The sequence below is a fragment of the Macaca mulatta genome, chromosome 10, assembly GCF_049350105.2.
Source record: "Macaca mulatta isolate MMU2019108-1 chromosome 10, T2T-MMU8v2.0, whole genome shotgun sequence".
In the NCBI taxonomy this organism is placed as follows: Eukaryota; Metazoa; Chordata; class Mammalia; order Primates; family Cercopithecidae; genus Macaca; species Macaca mulatta.
In genome coordinates, this window is record NC_133415.1 from 110168900 (window position 1) to 110185389 (window position 16490).

A 16490-nucleotide genomic window follows, 5' to 3' on the forward strand; every position below is an offset into this window, starting at 1 on the left:
CGTCTGCACTCTGGTTTAAATTCTTTGGTAGGTCACAAATGAATTCAGACCCACTTGCTCTCCAGCCCTATTTTTTAGCCTAAAAACTTATTTTTTAGAGATAAAAAGGCAGGTGCACTAGAAAAATATCTGAATTTTCAGGTTAACCGTTTCCAGCTCATTTTTCTCTTCACTTTATGAATCAGACCTGTGGTCTTATCAACATGGGGAAGATGTAGCTAGCAAGTAGAAGACTGCTGTGAGGGGAGATTGAAGCTTGATTATCTCAGCAGCCAACTTTCATATGAGGGGGAATAGACTTGTCAGCTTTAGCTTAGCCAGAGTTTCATTGTTTTTGCCAGCCCTAGTGACAGGCTAGGGTGGAAAATGAGTCTAAATTGCAGGCCTTTTAGAGTATGCTTTCCCAGGATGGGACCTTGCCACCTCCCTAAGGGGACAGTTTTTGTAATTGGCAAATATAAAATATTTGCATAAGTCCAAGATTGGACTTGGGGCTGTCAGAACCTTGGGTCAGGGGGCTATTCGCTGCCACCAGGATGTGAGCCCTAGATGAGGCCAAGACTCATTTCTTCGCTGCCCAGGACCCAAAGCTTTAGCACACTGCATATTTGCTAATGAGGATCTAGGAAATATTCACTGAGATCATTAAGCTTCTTAAAATATTTGTTTTCATGTTTCCTAAAATGCATATGAAGACTTAGAGGAACTCTTCATCTTAAACGTCAGCATCTCTACAGTCACCTGTAAGTTGCATGCAGTAGGTGCTCATTAAGTATTCATAAGTTTGATGGCATCTTCTAGTTCAAAGATATACTAGTGTAATCGTGGCTCTTTGTTTTAATAAATGTCAAGTCATCCTGCCATTAAATATTTACTGCACACCCTGTTAGAAACAGCTGCTTTCACTGAAAGTAAAGTATATAAACCTCATGGAGAAGACAAATTGTGTTCTTTCACTTAGTTTTTTCCAACACATGAAAATTTTAAAACATACAAGAAAGTGGAAAGGGTTTTGGCAATGAACATACACCTGCCATCTGCCGGCCACCAGGATGCCACCGTGAACGCTGACCTTTCCCTTGATTTTCTGCTTGGTTTTGCCTGGCTTTCCTCCCACTCTTTGGTGTAACATCACTTCCCTGGTTCCTCACTGTGGGAACAGGGCCTGGTGGGAAGAACTTTGTATAAAGATGCTGCTGAAACAAGGTGGCAGGGATTTAGGGTGGGTACAGGAAGGAGCACTTGGTTCCTGTCATGTTTGGTTGGAAGCAGGATGGAGCTGTGATGGATGTGTGTGAGACACCGGTCTGGTCCGTAAGCCTGTGCTCACGTGTGTGCACGCGTGCATGTAAGCCTGCCTGTGAAAACCCTCTCAGTCAAAGGCGCCGACTGAACCCACCTGCCTCACCCCATTTTCGGGTTAGCTTCATGCCAGAGGATCCTCTGGTAGAGGGAGAACAAAGGATGCAGCAAGTGCCTGGCCTGCTGGCAGTGAGCTCTCTGGCTTTCACCAGAAAATAACTACCAGGAGAAAGTAAACAGCAAGGGCCAGATGCGGTGGCTCACGCCTGGAATCTCAACACTTGGGGAGGCCAAGGCGGGAGGATCACTTCGAGGCCAGGAATTCTAGACCAGCCTGGGCAACAAAGCAAGACCCTGTCTCAAAAAAATTTGTTTGAGTCATGTAGGAAATTTTTGTTTTTCTCATTCAACCAAAATTTTAGTCTCTTTTGAAGGAGAGACTCTAAAACATGAACTAAACACGTTCTTGAACACGCAGGAGCACCTAAGCCAGCCTTTTCCAGATTCACTCGTGACCCCTTCGTAGGTTGTGAAATGAATGTAGTTGTCGCAATGAGCATTTCTTTTAGTGAAGCCACAAAAAATTACAGAATATATGTATGTATTACCTATTTTAATATCCTGGGGTGTGATTTTTCTCTGTTCCTGTCACTTTTTATATGGTTTAGGATGAGTTCTTAGCTTTGGTGACCTCAAGTACTAGCCGTAACTGCACTTGAGGTCTCTTGAAATAACCATATAACATTGCAATTGACATGGGGCTGGGTGCGGTGGCTCATGCCTGTAATCCCAGCGCTTTGGGAGGCCGAGGCAGGCGGGCCACTTGAGGCCCGGAGTTCCAGACCAGCCTGGCCAACAAGTCAAAACCCAGCTCTACTAAAAATAGAAAAACTCGCTGGGCATGGTGGCACATGCCTGTAATCCCGGCTGCTGGGGAGACTGAGGCATGAGAATTGCCTGAGTGCTTGAGCCTGGGAGGCGGAGGTTGCAGTGAGCCTAGATCACGACAGAGCCTGTCTGAAAATACAAACGTGCTTAGCATTGGACTGCCCACCTTCAGTTCCAACTCTGTCACCAACTTTGCTAACATGTGATTTACTCTTTGTTTAAGCATGTGATTTAAACCTCTGAGCCTCAGTGACCTCATCTGTAAAATGGGAGACATTAAAAGCTATCAGAATGGTTGTGTGAGTAGTCAAAGTTAAAGTGTAAAAGTGCCCCCGTGGCTGGCCTGTGATGTAGAGTTTAGATGTAGCTGCTACTGTAAGTGCCAATGAGGATGACGTCCATGAGAAGTCTCCTGCTCAGTGGGGCTGTGCTGTCAGTATACAGGCGGGACAAAAAGGTCCAGAGACCAAGCTGACTGGAGATCCTGCTTGTCTCTTAAGGTTCTTTCCCCGGGAGCCGGGTGTTGTGCTTAGGTCTGGCCAGCAGATGGCGCGAATGGCCTCAGTGCCAACATTGGAGCATTTGCTCTGTGTTCAATTTCACAGACTTTAGTTCATTAAAAGAAACGAAGTGTTGGCCACCCCCTTCATTTGCTGTTGCTAAATTTTTTTTTTTTTTTTTTTTAATTTGAGACAGAGTCTCGCTCTGTCACCCAGGCTGGAGTGCAGTGGCGCGATCTCAGCTCACTGCAAGCTCTGCCTCCCGGGTTCACGCCATTCTCCTGCCTCAGGCTCTCCCAGTAGCTGGGACTACAGGCGCCCGCCACCTCGCCCGGCTGATTTTTTGTATTTTTAGTAGAGACGGGGTTTCACCATGTTAACCAGGATGGTCTCGATCTCCTGACCTCGTGATCTGCTCTCCTCAGCTTCCCAAAGTGCTGGGATTACAGGCATGAGCCACCGTGCCCTGCCTGTTGCTGCTAAGCTTTTAAGATATTTGGGAAGTAGAATCAAAACATTGCTCTTGCTGTTAGAAGAATCGTCTTAAAAATAACACTTTATAGGAAGATTGAAGGCCTCCTTGGAAAATGCTAAAGGAGGTAATTTGTCAGAGGTGAGACCCTGATTTTTCTGTTTCAAACTTAATGTCCGCGATGGTTTCCTCGTGGAACGCTGAAGCCTTGGCGCCCGCGATGCGGGGGCCTCTGAGCACTGCTGAGCTCCAAAGCATCATCCCTGCCCTGATTTGGGAAACACAAATCCCTGGTGGTGGCAAACAGGTCACTTTAAGACGCGTGTTAGTAACTTTGAAGGCTCTGTGGCCCATTGGAATTGAGATGTAAACCTAAAACAGCAGATTTCAAAGGCTTAGTGCCAAAAAAAAAAAAAATGAACTAAACACATGCTCTTGAAATTAATGTAAATGCCATTAATTTTCATACCAATTACACATTCAAATGATACTATTTTGGATAATAAATTTAACTTTCCCCTGCTTGTAATGTTAAAATGTGGCTACTGGAAAATTGTAGATTACATTCGTGGCTCATGTTATATTCATCTTTCTCTGGGACATCACTTCACTAGGTCCTCTGAGGTGTCACCCACCACTCCACACCAAATATTAAAATGCACCCACATCCTGCTTTAAATCACATTGTTTTAAAGGCAAATTCTTTGAAAAAAATTTCATATTTTACTTCTGAAATGATTTGGCAGTAAGTTAGCATGTACTTCATGTTGATTTTTTAATCATCACCTCAAATACTAGGGAATTTCTCACAAAGTGCAGCATTTCCTACAAAGCTATAAATTGTTTTCAAATCGATTGGATATTGGAACACTAAACAGTTTGTGAGGTCTCCAGTATTACATTTGTAGGCCTTTACTTAAACGGATTCATTTGGGGATTTTTCTTGTTTGTTTTTAGGTGTTTTGGCGGGGAGGATAGCATCTTGCTGCATTGCCCAGGCTGGAGTGCAGTGGTGCGATCTCGGCTCACTGCAGCCTCTGCCTCTCGGGCTCAAGAGTTCCTCCCACCTCAGTCTCCTGAGTAGCTGAGATTACAAGTGCATGCGTGCCACCACACCAGGCTCTTTTTTTTTTTTTTTTTTTTTGTATTTTTGGTAGAGACAGGGTTTTGCTATGTGTGCCCAGGCTGGTCTCAAACTCCTGGGCTCAAGCAGTCCTCCCGCCTCGGCCTCCCAAAGTGCTGGTATTACAGGCATAAGCCACCACACCCAGCCTGCGGTTGTTGTTTTTAAATATCTTAAAGCCAGTTCTCTTTTTCTTTCTCCCTTTCTACCTCGCTCCCCTTCAACATTTTCGTAGGCTCTTAAGAAGCTGTATAAGCCCCAACATAAGGCCTGGCTATAGTGTTTAGGAAAGGCAGTTTCAACACAAGCATTGTATTTCCTTGCAAGGTACTGTCCTGTTAATCAGAGACTGGCACTGTTTCACAGCTCTGCGAGGTCTTCCTAACTGTGGTTCCCCTGTTTCACGGCCCACATTTATCCCATGGAGATGGGAGACGTCAGGAGAGGTTGTGGCTGCAACTTTGAGGGTTTTATTATGACAGGTGTCAGGTCACTGTAAGGCAAATATGGGCAGTGTAGATAGTTTCATAGCCGACTGTGTGAGTTTTTAGACCACTTTATTGAAGTGTGACTGACACATAAAAGGCTGTACGTATTTAATGTATACAACTTGATGCGTTTGGCGATAAACATACACCCATGGAACCATCACCACAGTCTAAGAGCCTATTGTGAATTTTGCATCAATCTATTGAGAAATATTCTTTAAGGTGAGGGCTATTTCCAAAGCAGATAAGAAACACCTGTTGCATACTTGCTTAAAATGTAAATCAGCTCCCAAAAACTAACTGACCTGCATTCTTCATCTTTTATTCTTTTTCCCTCTTGATTGTGGGCCGGGGGAGTCGGTATGGGAGAAGATGAAGCTCAAAGAAGGAATTGACAATCCCCAGCGTCCTGCGGGCCCACATCCACACTGGATTCTGTCGGCTCACTGGCGGCAGCACTCTCTGATGTCTTTTTCTTTTTCTTTTTCTTTTTGAGACCAAGTCTCGCTCTGTTGCCCAGGCTGCAGTGCAGTGGCGTGATCTCAGTTCACTGTGCCCTCTGCCTCCCAGGTTCAAGCGATTCTCCTGTCTCAACCTCCCGGGTAGCTGGGATTACAGGAGTGAGCCACTGCACGTGGCCTTCTCTTGTGTCTTTCATTTCTCTTCTTCACTACCCATCAGCATGATGGGTTTCTTCCACCTTTGTGAGTCCCAGTATCAAGATACAGCCTGATCGCCCCTTAATACAGTGCCACCATTACTCCAGACCCATGTGTAAGCATTGATCATTCATCAGCTTTCACAAGGTGAACTGGGGACGAGGCAGGGGCTTAGACCGGCTTCCTGGGCAGGACTCGCTGCCTTCCTCAGCTGAAGAGACTGCATTTCCAGGTTGAACCCTGACCCCCACTGACTTTGGGCATCTCCTTGTGTCCTGTGTTTGCCAGTCTTTCCACTCCCTTGTAAATCTTTCTGCCTCCAGGGCTGGCCTCTAAAACAGGTGCACTGGAGGCCGCTCCTCGCATTACTTGAAGCATGGCACTCGCCACTGTCTTCGGCGAGGGGGTGTCTCCCTCTGGTGCTGGGGAGCCAGGGCATCCATGTGGGGCTTCAAGTCATCTCTTGGGACTTCATGTACCTCGAGTCCACCCTGTGGGCCCCTTCGGTGGGGCTTTGCTGTGAGGGCATCTTGACTGGTGTGGAAGGCCCAAGCACAGTTCTGCTCAGCCTACAAAAGCAAAATCGGTATTAGTATTTGTTATGGGCTGAGCTGTCATCCCCCAGATTCCTATGTTGAAGTCCTAACTCCCAGTAACTCAGATTAGGACCGTATTTTGGAGACATGGTCTTTAAATAATTCAGATAAAATGAGGCCCTAATCCAATAGGTCTGGTATCCTAGACCAGGAAATCTGGACGAAGACAAGGACAGAGGAAGGGCCACATGAAGACACAGGAAGAGGGCGAGGTCCGCATGCCACGGAGAAAGGCCTTGCCAGGAGCCAGTCCTGCAGATATCCGGATCTCAGATTTGTGCCCTCAGAACTCTAAGAGAATAAACCTCTGTCGCTCGGTCACCCGGTCTGTGGTAGTCTGTCACAGCAGCTCAAGGTGACCACTACAGTCTTCTCCAGTGGCCACCTGCATTTGGGCTGCATGACCTGGTGTCTGCAGGATCCACAGCACGGGCCACCGTGCACCGGGCTCCCAGGCAGGCAGTGCTGAGCATTCTGTAGCGGCGCTGGCAGGGGCAGGATCTCCGGCCTGCGTGACCCTCGCAGCCACTGTAGAAACAAACTCAGCCTTCCCCAGCACCACGTGCAGCTCACAGCTCGGGGATTCGCTACAGGCTTCCCTTCACCTGCTAACCTGCAAGGTGCCAGAAAGCCAGAAGCAGGTAGCATCCCTCAGAGACTTGTGGCATTTGTGCCCCACGTTTCCTGCCAGCAGTGACTGCTTTCCTTGGTTTGATCAAGGTGCTGCCTGCGGCTGTCCAGCTTCTTACCTGATGTCTCGGCAACCCAGCTCAGTCAAGAGAATCGTTCTTCGTGGCACTTCCTTTTCCTAGAGCTTTCATCACCATCTTTTTTTTCTCTTTTTTTGAGATGGAGTCTCCGTCTGTCACCCAAGCTGGAGTGCAGTGGTATGATTTTGTGATCTCAGTGGCGTGACCTCAGCTCACTGCAACCTCCACCTCCCAGGTTCAAGCGATTCTTCTGCCTCAGCCTCCTGAGTAGCTGGGATTACAGGCACCTGCCACCATGCTCAGCTAATTTTTGTAGAGATGGGGGCCAGGTTGGTCTTGAACACCTGACCTCAAGGGATCCACCTGCCTTAGCTTCCCAAAGTGTTGGGATTACCCACCAGCACCCAGCCTCTCATCACCATCTTGAAGCCAAAGGATGAGGGGACACTGAGCCTAGGGGCAAGTGCCACTATACAGGCTGGCGCCAGCACCTCCTGGTACCCTGTGCAGCTCCTGCCCTCATAGACACACCTGTCCACGCTGCATAGCAAGGCCACCTCCCCTCTTCATGAGAAAGATCCTGGGGTAACGAACAACTTTTGGCACAGGAGATCAATCAGGTCATTTGGTTATTGACAGGGAGCAGCAGGCTCTCCCCGACTTTCTCATTCTGCTGCACCCCCAATTTGCCACTTGGATTGCACTCCTTTCCCTAGGGGATGAGGGCACAGCTTTCGATGTGAGCTGTGTTGGTTTCCCAAGTCTGCAGTAACAAATGGCCACACACTTAGTGGCTCAGAACCACAGAAATGAATCCTCTTACAGTTCTGGAAGCCTCATGTCCAAAATGACTCTTGGGGGACTAAAATCAAGGTGGCGGCAAGGCTGGTTCCTTCTGGAGGCCTGAAGGGAGGACCCATTTCTTGCTTCTCCTGGCCTCTGGTGGCTGCCAGCAACCCTTGGCTTGTGGCTGCATCACTCCAGCCTCCTGCTTCTGGGCTCACATCTATTCCCGTTCCTTAGTCAAATCACCTGGAGCCGTCCTCAGATGGAGACTCATGATTTCAATGGGTTCATCTAGATGACCCTGGATACTCTCCTCATCTCCAGATCCTTAGCTTAGTCACATCTGCAGAGTCCCTGTCACCAGGCAGGGTGCCATGTTACAGGTTCCAGGGATTAGGATGCAGAGGCCAGGGTTCAGCCATGCACACAGGCCAGTGTCTTTCTGTCTTTGCAGCTGAAACTGAGGCGTGTGCACTCTGCTGCTCCAGGAACTGTCCACCAACACTGCTGGGAGCCTGTAACAGCATCGACTGAGCCTGTGAGTGCCCCCTGGAGAGGGGCTGAGCCTTTCCTCTCCCCAGTACCAGTGCCTGCTAGTGCATTTTGGCCTCTGTGCCCAGTAGTATTGGGAACCTTTTTTCTTTTTTTCTTTTTTTTTGAGACAGAGCCTTGCTCTGTCACCCAGGCTGGAGTGCAGTGGCATGATCTTGGCTCACTGCAACAACCTCCGCCTCCCAGGTTCAAGTGATTCTCTTGCCTTAGCCTCCCAAGTAACTGGGATTGCAGGCACGCACCACCACACCCGGCTAATTTTGTATTTTTAGTAGAGATGGGGTTTCACCATGTCGGCCAGGCTGGTCTCGAACTCCTGACCTTAGGTGATCCACCTGCCTCGGCCTCCCAAAGTGCTTGGATTACAGGCATGAGCCACCGTGCCCGGCCAATATGGGGAAACTTAAAGGCAGTGCACAGAAGGTGTGTAGGCATCACCGACAACCTGCTGGAGCCCTGAACGGAGAGGCACTCTGGATCAAGGCTCCCTGCCTTTCTGCTGTTCTCTGTGCGGGTGCATGCCGGGACAGGTCTTGGCCAGCAGAGCAGTAGAAGGACTGCCTGGTCTCGTCTGGAAACCTTTCTCTGGGACCCCCTATTTTCCTGTGTCACCAGCTCTTGCCCCCAGTGTCCAAGGCTGCCAAGGTGGGCTGGGAGGCTGCCAGAACCCCAGATTCAGGTATGCCAGCAGCTCTTGGGAGGTTTTACCCTTTTCCCCAAAGTTTAGAAGTGCGCAATGGTGGAAACTGCCACCAACCTCCATGGAAGTGTCTCCTGTTGAAATCAGGGCGGGCCTAGAATCCCTGGGAAAAGGCAGACAGAACCACAGATGCTGTGACACCCCAGAGAGAAGGCCCATCCCTGGGGATTTGGAGATGGGGTGACAGTCTTTGCCAAGGAGGGTTATCAGGTAGTTGTTAGGGGCAGGGGTTGGCAGTGGTGAGGGGTGGGAACTGGACCCTCATGAAGAGACAGGCGCTCAGAGGACAGCAATGGGCAAAGGCAGGTGGGCTCTGCAAGGCAGGTGGGCGCAGCCAGACCACCACGGCCCTGCCTGGCCGGAGGAGCTGGAGAGAGGCATGCTTTACCTTCAGCTTGGATTGCATTAGCGGCCAGAGGACCCAACCTCAGCCACTTTAACTCTCTTATAAAAAGAGCTCTTTTAATCGGTTGGGAAATAGAAAATAATTTCAGCTCACATGTGACCCTAGCACACTGTCAAGCCCGGGGGGTGAAAGACACCCCAAAAGTGCAGGAAAGAGGCAAAGAAAGGAGTGAAGTGAGCTGAAGAACCCCACCCCCCAGCGATGGCCACCCACGACCTTCCACGGCCAGAGGGGCTGTGCAGATGTGGTTGAGGCTGGGGACCCCAAGACAGGGCAATGGCCCTGGCTTTCTCTGGTGGGCCCGCTGGAATCACAGGGTTGTTGAAGGTGGAAGATCGGGGCAGATGGAGACTGGCAGGATGCAGAGTGAGGAAGACTCCATCCATCACCGTCACCATCACCACTGACTTTGGAGACAGTAAATGAGGCCACCAGCCAAGGAATGTGAGTGGTGTCTACACTGGAAAAGCCAGGAAATAAGGGATTCTCTGTAGAACCACCAGAAGGGACTCAGCCCTGCCAACACCTTGATGTTAGCCCACTGAGACCCATTTCAGCCTTCCGACCTCTGGAACTAGAAGAGGAGAAATTTGTGTAGTGTTTGAAGCCACGAAACGTGTGGTAATTTGTCATAGTAAACTCAGGAAACCAATACACAGGGGTGCTGACCTGGGGTCCACAGACCCCACAGCACCCAGGGATAGAATTCAGGGTCTGTGAGCCTAATGGAGAACAAAGATCTTTATCTTTATCAAGCAGAGCTCAACTGAAGTGAGGCCCACTGTGAGCACAGATGCAGCCGGCCTTTGCCTCCATCAGCAGCACCTGCTGCTCTGAAGCCACAAGAAGCCACAGAGGGGCTGGACAAGGTGCCTTACGCCTGTAATCCCAGCACTTCGGGAGGCCGAGGCGGGCAGATCACCTGAGATCAGGAGTTCGAGACTAGCCTGGCCAACATGGCGAAACCCTGTCTCTACTGAAAACAAAAATTAGCAGGGTGTGGTGGCGCATGCCTGTAATTCCAGCTACTCGGAAGGCTGAGGCATAAGAATCACTTGAACCCAAGAGGTGGAGGTTGCAGTGAGCCGAGATCCCACCACTGCACTCCAGCCTGGGCAACAGAGTGAGGCTCTGTCTCAAAAAAAAGAAGTCACAGAGGTCATGCACCCTCACATACACAGCTGTCGCTGACGTCTTGACATAGCGGTTTTGCTCATCAATCCTTCAAAACTACGGTCTCATCAGCACCACTACTTGACCTTGTTGTTGAACACATTGATGAGGAAGACATTACTTGTCTACATTGCTACATCACACATTTTTAAAAAAATATTTTCATAGCCATTTTTATTTGTTTGTTTTAATTAGAGATGGGGGTCTCTCTATGTCGTCCAGGCTGATACAGAACTCCTGGGCTCAACTGATCCCCTTGCCTCAGCCTCCTGAGTAGCTGGGACTTCAGGCACACGCCAAAACACACCCAGTCTGTATTTTAAGGTGATTGTTTTCCTTTGGTAATCTAAGCATTTTATTGTATTTGTTATTACTCTTTTTTATAAAGACAGGATCTTGCTCTGTTGTCCAGGCTGGAGTGCAGTGGTGTGATCATAGCTCCCTGTAGTCTCAGTCTCCTGGGCTCAAGTGATCCTCCAGCCTCAGCCTCTCAAGTAGCTGGAACCACTGGCATGTGCCTAGCTAAATGTTTAAATTTCTTTGTAGAGTCAAGGTCTCCCTTTATTGCCCAGACTGGTCTCAAACTCCTAGCCTCAAGCAATCCTCCCATCTCCGCCTCCCAAAGTACCGGAATTACAAATGTGAGCTACCGCGCCTGGCTGGCAAGCATTTTATTTTTAAGTGTTTAATACTATTACCTTAGGTATCAGCTGACGGCCAAGGGTTCCATGGCCCACAAAGGGCCTCTGGAAAGGGAACACAGTTTTGTGAGACTGGGCTGGGAGCCAGGCTGGGCAGAGGTGACTTGGGTCCCTCAGGCCTCACTGGGGAGCGGGAGGGAGGATTGGCAACTGTGTGTGTGCTGGGTGAGAAAATAGAAATTGCAGGAGCTTGGAATGCAGAATTCCTGCTCAATGTGAGGATGAGCCCAGCATTTTCTGTGTGTTATCTTAGTTCATCTCACAAAAGCCCTAGGAAGAGATGACTACGATGATGCCCATTATATAGCTGAGGAAACTGATGCTCAGAGAGGTCCTCTCCTGCCTCCCTCACAAATGTGTGATGTGTGCAGGGCACAAATGCAGAACCGCCTGGCCTGGGCCTGCTCTCTGCTCCCGGCCGTGGCTCCAGCTGCCCTGCAGAGGAGGGAGAGTGAGTTTACCCTGATGAGGGTGGGCAGAGAGGAGCGGGTGAGGCCGGCCACTGTGACCTGAAACAGCGCGGCCCCGTCCAGGCGAGGCTCTGGTTTGAGTCTTCAGGCCCGGCGTTCTTGGGCTTCCTCTTTTTGTTTGTCGTGTTGGTGTTTATATCAAGGCTCTTCAGGGACTCAGCTTTGGGCTGAGCTTGGTGCAGGTGGCCTGTAGACCCCTACCCTGCAGGCCGGCTCCTTTGCAACTGCAGGAGCCCTGGGTTGCCGTATTTGTCTTCCACATGCAGAGCAGCGAGCCTGGGAATCTGTCCTCAGGGGACGCAAGGCAGGCAGTAGGGCTCGAGTGGGCAGCAGGGCTTGAGTGGGCAGCGGGGCTTGAGTGGGCAGTGGGGCTTAAGTGGGCAGCAAGGCTCAAGTGGGCAGCAGGGCTTGAGTGGGCAGCAGGGCTTGAGTCGGCAGCGGGGCTTGAGTGGGCAGCAGGGCTTGAGTGGGCAGTGGGGCTCGAGTGGGCAGCAGGGGTGGATGGAGCACACCCCGCAGGCCCAGCCAGACCACCACCCCTGTATGCCTTCACTGCTGCCTCCCAACCCCCCAGCGCCAAAGGCTTGCTGTTTTCTCCTGTCGATGAAGGGGCTGAAGCTTTAGAGGGAGCTACACCAGCTCACGTTCACAAACCCATGGGGCCAAGGTCAAACTCCAGACTGGCCCCCAACCCACTGAGCCACAGGGACTGAAGGCAGTGGGGGAGAAGACCTATTTCCAGGCCACGCTGGCCCTGTCAGTGGCAGTCACCAAATGGCATCTCCATCATTTGGGAATGCTCTTGGTTGTCACCAAGGAAAACCCAACTAACAATAGCTTAAACACTTCAGGATTGATTTTTTGTATTAACGAAGAGTCTGTTTGTTGGTGCTGGTTTAGCACAGGGGTTGTCTATCTTACTGGAGATTAATCTTTGTTGTGGGGGACTGTCCAGTGCATTATAGAACGTTTAGCAGCATCCGTGGTCTCTACCACCTAGAAGCCAGTAGCGTTCTCTCCCCCAGGTCATGACTATCAAAAATGTCTGCAGACATTGCCAAATGTCCTCTGGATTTAGCAGTATGAGGAACAGTGTCTATGAGTCTCCTGGACTTTGCCTCATGGTCACAATATGACTGCCACAGCTCCAGACATCCCACCCACATTTAGGCCAGAAAGAACAATAAGGGTACCAACTGCCTCTGTGTCTTTTAGCAGAAAAGTGGAAGTTTTCACAGAGGCCGCAACAGGCTTCCACTTAGGTCTCATTGGCCCCAACTGGGTGACATGACATGGCCACCCTCTGCTGCAAGGGAAGCTGGAAGAGCAATGATATATTTTTCCAACCCTTTAGTGGTAATGGGTAAGGAAGAAGAGGGTGGGAGTGGCTGCCCACAGTGCCCGCCACTATCCTGGGACTTTTATACAAGGGCACCTGTCTTCACCACTCTTAAACATCAAGACTATGTCACTTTACTGGGGTTGAGCTGAAGGTTTTAAAAAGCGGTGAGATCTTGGACCTGGGAATGTCTTTTGCAATCTGACTTGTCTGGAAATTCCATATCTACATCTCAGGCCTGCCTCCCGTGGTTCGATAACGTCTTCACTCCTTCCCCTTGCTCATGCACTCACACTTTCCCAGCCTTTCCTGGGTTCCTGGGACAGGATTTCCCTCAGACTGAGAAGTTAGGGAAGCCTTGGCTAGCCATGGATGGAAAGAAGATCCCAAGTCAGTGTCCCAGTGACAGCACTGCAGGGGTGACCGAGATCCGGTGACCAGTGCCAGGCCCTGTGCTCTGCCCATAGAATCACAGGATCCTCCCACTGACCATGTGGCAAGCGCTATAATTATCCCCATGTATAGAAGGTTTGTTAAGGATGATGGCCAGGGCCACACGGCTAGTGAGGGTAGGGCTGGGAGCCTAGGCCCCCTGGCTCCAGCCCTGCTCCTTGTCCCTTCTCTGTCCAGCCTTGGGGCAGCCTGTTCATGGCCACACCATCCAGGACCACATCAGTGTGGGTTGTGGCTCTGAGAGCTGTCTGATAAATGGCCTTTGCCATTTATCCCTTGGTCAAGGCTGCAAGCAGCATAGGCTCAGAGAGCCCAGGGCTGGTCAAGCCTTGAGCCTGCTCTGTCCTGAGCTTGCCCATCAGGACAGGGGTTTGGACTAACTGCCCTTATTGATTCATGAATCAGGCGAGCAGGGCTAGAACTGCCAACACCCCCACTGCAGCTCAGGTGACAGCTGGGCTGAATGGAGTCATTTCCTCCCAGAAGTTCTAATCCTGACTTTCCCTTGCCCCACTTGGCTGTGTGGTCTTGGGCACTTCACTTAGCCTCTCTGAGGGTGCACCTGCCCCACCCTAAAGCAGGGAGACAATGTCTTCTAAATGCTGTTGGGGAACAAAATGAGATCAGGGACCCAGCTTGCCGTGAACTGCCCCTGGTGGCATTAGAGAAGCCACGCTGAGCCTCGGTCCTTTCCCTTTTTTTTTTTTTTTTTGAGGAGTGTTGCTCTGTTGCCAGGATGGAGTGCAGTGGCGCTGTCTCAGCTCACTGCAACCTCCATCTCCCGGGTTCAAGTGATTCTCCTGCCTCAGCCTCCTGAGTAGCTGGGACTACTGGCACACACTACCATGCCCAGCTGATTTTTATATTTTTAGTAGAGACGGGGTTTCCCCATGTTGGCCAGGATGGTCTCAGTCTCTTGACCTCGTGATCCGCCCACCCCGGCCTCCCAAAGTGCTGAGATTACAGGCGTGAGCCACCGCGCCCAGCCCTCTCCCTCTTAAAACTGGGCCAAGAGCACCTACGTATGACAAAGGCGGTTTCCAGATTATCACTTAATGTATGTAAGACACCCAGTCCAGGACTAGCCTAAAACAGGCATTCCAAGGCAACTGACCTCGATTGTTATTAGTGATTTGTAAAGAATTAACCACATGAATAGACCCAGCACTTAGAAAGTCCTCATTAAATGGCAGGAGCTGTATTTCTCACTTCTGAGCCTTTGCATGCTCTTCCCTCCACTGCTCCCTCTGTGCAAACGGCTGTCTCTCTCATAGCTCCCAGAGGCCTTCCCTGTGGACACCAGCCCTCTTGGCCTCCCCTGGGCCCCTCCTCTTGTGCTCTACTCAGCACTTGCCTAGGAAATTTTCTCTACATAGAACTCTAATATTAAACATTTTCATTCATGCATGGTCTCTTGTCCCCTCTTAAAATGTAAGCTCCAGAGGGATGTTTGTTTCCTACTTGTTGTGTCCCTGGGACCAAGAACATGGGCCTGGCATGTGACGGGCCATTCGTAAGTGTGTGTTTGGAGTCATTCATAAATGTGTGTTTGAGGCTGGGTGCGGTGGCTCAGCCTGTAATCCCAGCAATTTGGAAGGCCAAGGCAGGAGGATTGCCTAAGCACAAGAGTTCGAGACCAGTCTCTACACAAAATATAAAATTATCCTAGCATCGTAATACACACCGGTAATCCCAGTTACTTGGGAGGCTGAGGCAGGAGGATGGCTTGGAGCCGGAGAGGTCGAGGCTGCAATGAGCTATGATCGCTACACTCCAGCCTGGGCAACAGGGCGAGACCTTGTCTCAAAAAAAAATTTTTTTTAAAGTGTGTGTTTGGGTGAATGACTAATTGTTAGGCAGAAGTTGGTGACCCGTGGCGACATGGGTCCGCCGGAGGGGCGGAGAGATTGGTGATCCAGAAACCCAAGGAGGCCGGGGGCGAAGGAGTGCGACTGGACCCGCAGCTGGGCAACCGCGTCTCCAGCCTCCACGGTCCTGTCCCGCCCCCTTCCGGGCAGGCAGAGGCCCCGAGGCTGCCCCGCCGCCTGGGCCCGGCCCCCGCGGCAGCAGCCGAGCGGCCGCACCCCCACTTGGGACTGTCTTGCCGGGAGGGGCGCGGGCGGGGCGGGCCCGGGCGGCGCTGGGACTTGTAGGCCGGGAGCCCGGGCGCCTCCGGGCTGAAGCGCGTGGCCGCGCCATCGACGGGGCTCCAGCCCGCCCAGGTAACGCGACGGCGGGGGACAGCCTCGGAAAAACTGAAGGGGAAACTGAGGCCCGGTGAAGGGACCCAGCTGGGCTAAGAGCATGCGGCCGGGCAGTGGCCGCCTCCCCCGGCCTCTAGGGGGCAAGTGAAGGTCACACTTACATGAAAGTTTTCAAAGGCGCTTCGAAGGGCCTCTGGCTGGGCTGGAGCTTTCCCCACTCCACCTCCTTCCATCGTGGATACACTCAACAAACATATCCCAGAGCCCTCTCCTTGCCAGGCCCTCCAGCTCGGGCGAAACATCCCAGGTCTCTGTTCTCGCGGCGCCCAAATAGCAGGGGAGGGGCTCCAGGCAGGCGAACACACAGGGCGGGGAGCGGGGAAGCTCCGCGAAGGAAGGAGAGGAAACCACGCGGGATAAAGGACAAGAAGGGCCGCGAGCAGGGACAGGAGCGTCAGGAACGAGGAACGAAGCGAGAAGGGAGGAAAGGAGGCCGAGGCTTCCGGAAGACTCGGGGTCCCATCCCCATTGAGCTGAGAGCTAGAGCGGGACCTGGGGGAGGGAGAGGTCAGAGGTCAAGGCTGCGCGTGGAGTGTGGGCCGTGGAGTGGGGGAGGGGGCGGACAGACTCCTCCCCGCCGGCAGCCAGGGCAGAGGGTGGTGGAGGAAACGCGGGGAACTCCTCGGTGCTGGAGGAAACGTGGGGAACTCCTCGCCGGCCTCGCGGTCCCCCACAGCCCACGGAGTGCCACTCCCAGTCCCCACAGACTCCACCTGTGTCGTCCTGTGCTGAGGGGAGGCCGCAGGGCTGGGGCGGGGAGTGACCCGGCTTAGAGCTGCTGTTTCCCAGCTGCACAGGTCCCAACCGCGGGTTCTGGAGATGAGGCGGGCTTGAGGTCCCCCAGTCCCGGCTTCAGAGGTGGAGAGTGTGACCCGCAGGTCCAGGATCCCGGGGCCTGTGCAGTCACA

The 16490-nt window shown here is 51.6% G+C and overlaps 1 long non-coding RNA gene across 1 annotated transcript; it reads right to left on the reverse strand.

Moving 5' to 3' along the window:
• Window positions 1-5243: 5243 nt before the first annotated feature.
• LOC144332197 (uncharacterized) lies at window positions 5244-16105 on the reverse strand. Its single transcript, XR_013400060.1, has 2 exons — window positions 15684-16105; window positions 5244-6001 (listed from the first exon to the last, which is right to left on the reverse strand). It is a non-coding gene; the product is annotated as an uncharacterized LOC144332197 (long non-coding RNA).
• Between the last annotated feature and the right edge of the window lie 385 nt (window positions 16106-16490).